General features: G+C 45.3%; 1 pseudogene; it reads left to right on the forward strand.

Annotated features, from left to right (window-relative positions):
- The first annotated feature begins 531 nt into the window (after positions 1 to 531).
- Positions 532 to 3,278, forward strand: LOC125760000 (uncharacterized; annotated as a pseudogene).
- Positions 3,279 to 3,561: the final 283 nt, after the last annotated feature.

Raw genomic sequence — 3,561 nt, forward strand, 5'->3', positions numbered from 1 at the left:
GTGAATTGACTTGAGTATGCACGTAAGCCGATATACGGCTGATAGTAATGCTGAAGATGAGTAGATCGGACCATAGTTGGGCAATAAAAGGTGGAGCTCACTCAGACTCACTCAAGAAATATATTTTACGCTTAGGACTCACTCGGACTCGGACTCACCAATATTTTCCTCAATCAGACTCACTCAGACTCACTCAGACTCACAACTTTTCCTCAACCGGACTCGGACTCAAACACACCAAAATATTACTCATCCGGGCTCACTCAGACTCGCGGCCCGATCTGAGTCTGAGTGAGTTTGGCAACCTATGCTAGTTGGTTTTGGATGATTGCTAAACTGCGGTAAAATTACAGGGTACACAAAGCTAGAGACGACACATGGCGCGAAGAAGACACAACTGGTGTTGTCTTCTTCGTACCATGCGTCTTTCCTAACTTTGTCCAGCCTGTAACCTTAGTGCAGGAAATCACCACATTGACTGGAAATCACCACATTGAGTAAATGGTTACGCGATATATACTGCACAATAAATGAAACGTTAACCTCGATAGAAATGGTAGTACTGTTGCATTCATTTTGGCTGTACAGATAGGTCATGCTCTTGATTTTCTTTGTCGTGTATGTTCTTTCAGTGCACATTTTCCATAGTGCTCATGGCTGTAGTGGACAGTGAGTGCAAGTACGTGCTTGTAGACGTCGGTGCCAAAGAGTCGGACTTCGGTCGTGACCTCACTGACGGTTGCCTGGATATTCCACCACTTGGCAGCCTGCCAGGCACATCAACAAATGTGCCATACGTCTTTGTGGGAGACGAGGCGCTCCAGCTGAGGAAAGATTTGATGCGACCGTACCCCGCAAAACAACTTGACGATGGCAAGAGGATCTTCAACTACAGGCTCAGCCGAGCAAGGTGTAGTATGAAATTCTTTCTCTAATTTGGTGACCGCATGTGATCATTCACTGTCTTCGCCAAAAAACCCTTCACACCCAACTGAACATGATATGCATAACCTGTGGATCTTTGTCAACCAAGGGCCTCCACAGAACATTTTGCAGTGGGGAGGGGTGCAGGTGCGGTAGGTTAGCACGAAACAGGCACTATTTGTAGTCTAAACTGCACATATGAAACAAAAATTACAAACGGCAAAGTAATAACAGGCTTGTAGAAGATACACTGCAATATACTAATGCTAAAATAATTAATTTAATAAGCGAACGTGAAAGGTTACTGTTACTTCGTGAAAAACGGTGATCAGTCTCGATGTGTGGGGTTCTTGACTCGTGCAAACTGGTCACCAGCACATAGCACAATATGTTGCCACCATGTCACTACAGTCAGTCATTCTTGTTTAGCAGCTGCAGACACCAAGTGTTTCGCTGGGGAAATTGCATGATGACACGGGTGATAAAGTCACTGTTGTGTTTCATTACATGCTCTCAGTGCAGACTCATCTTAAAAGCTCGTCTAGTTGCAGCCCTTGAGATTGATTCCATTGACGTGAGCTCCTCAAGTGCTTCGACTATGGCCAGACAATGCTGAGCAAGGATCCTAATTGACTTGTATTTTGCAGACCACCTTGTTTCGCAATGCCATCGGTTGGGCACTAATTTCTTTCTGAGCACTCTCTCATGGAAAAGGGTTATGGTCTGCTTGATGACCCCTGTAGTGTTTTGAATTTCAGAGACCTCAATGAAATCGTTGATCACATCATCAAATTTGGGGCTTGTCTAGTGGAAGAGTAGTGCATTTGGAAGAACCTTCTGCATTTTTCTATTCACTCAAGCTTCTTTTCCAACCACTGTAGAGCATCCATCGTAGCACTGTCTAACAAGGTTCGAAACAATCGGCCCGGCATTGGTTATAAACTTCCAAGATTGTAGCAGCGATGCAAGCGAAGTTCGTTTGTTCCAGCTGTACAAATGGCACCAACTGCTCTCGAATGCAGACACCCGTTTCCGTGTTGTCAATGAAGTGATTGCCTATAAACCTTGGCACTGTTCCTGTGATATGTGCACTTTCGTCCGCGAGGATGGAAAAAGCAAATGCTGTGTTAGCTTCGGTCCCTATTCACTCTCTCAGGATGTCATCACAGATTGTGATGATTTCGTTTTGTATTCAGACTGGTGTGTGCTTAGCATTGCCGGCACAAGAAGCGAAGTGTTCCTGAAGATGAGTATCTCCAGTTTCTACCCGAAAGTAAACTAGATCATCGAAAACTTCACTGCCAGGCTGCTTCGTGACAATTGGCAAGGCATGCATTGCACAACAGATGATGAGGGAAACTATAGGAAGCAGTTTATCGTGTGTCCTTTCAATTTGCTCATCCAGTGCACTGTTCAGCAGCTGTACGAGTAGCTGCTAGCCTGTGATCACATCCATAAAGCTTGTGGGAAAGAATGGCTTTAATGCTTTTATCACATGTTCTTCTTGTGCAAAGAGTGCATTTGTAGACTTTGTTGCTGTGACACCCGATAGTGGAGGTGATCTTGTGGCAGTACATCAGCAAGTGCTGCAATAGGTACTATAAGCACGTCAGATCTCTGAAATGCTGTATCTCCACTATTTCATATAATGCTTACATTGCTAACTGAAAACGAAGCACTATCAAGTGGCTGCCATGTCACATGGAAGTAGACATACTGTGCACATATTTTTAGTGTTTATATTTCACCATTTAAACAACCACTTAGGGGAAAGATAAACAATCCTAGAAAAAGGGGTGTTGCTGGAGCCAACGTTTCGACAAGTGGCTGACTGTCACAACTACTTGGCTTTTCAAGCATTGCCACACCACTTACTTTGTCGAGCGAGTTCTTCCGATTGGTTTCTTAGGTGCCATTGTGTGTTGCTTCTGAATTCACTGCTGCACTGTTTTCCTTTTTTGTCTACAGGCGCTGTGCAGAAAACGCCTTCGGCATCACCACAGCCAGGTGGAGAATACTCCTTCGCACAATCAGCCTTTACCCTAAGAATGTTGATTTCGTGGTGAAGGCCGCCTGTGTCCTCCACAACTTCCTTACACTGCACAATCCACACGCCCACCAATTCCCGGACAGGGGAAGACAGCTTTGGAAATGTTGTTGGAGGGCGCTGGCGGCAAGGTATGCAACAAGTGCCAGACAACTGTTTGTTTTCTCTTGCTCCAACACGGGCACGAAATTATGATGGAGATGCAGCTGCTGCAAGAAAGTTGTTCACCCGCTACTTTTCCAGCAGTGCTGGCCAGGTGCCTTGGCAGTGGCGTCTACCAGGATTGACAAGGACGCAGCCCTTCTAGAACAGTTGTGTAAGCACTTCTCTGCCTAGCATGGCACCGCTTGCACATTCTCTTTTGGTGCGAAGCTCTTAAAGGACCCCTGACCGCGGAATTTTTTTGTCACTTTTTTACTGTAGTTTGTTGCTTTGTGTCTGGTAATCCTGAAATTGAATCGTAAATGCTGTGGCGTGTTGTATAATTAATGCTGGCGTCATTGGTGTCACTTTGAAACTCCCGCCTAAAACCATGAGAAACTAGTGTCACACAGCGGGGCAGCGCCTAAGATCACGTGCACTTAAGCTTT

This window comes from Rhipicephalus sanguineus, chromosome 9 (assembly GCF_013339695.2).
Source record: "Rhipicephalus sanguineus isolate Rsan-2018 chromosome 9, BIME_Rsan_1.4, whole genome shotgun sequence".
Taxonomy (NCBI): domain Eukaryota; kingdom Metazoa; phylum Arthropoda; class Arachnida; order Ixodida; family Ixodidae; genus Rhipicephalus; species Rhipicephalus sanguineus.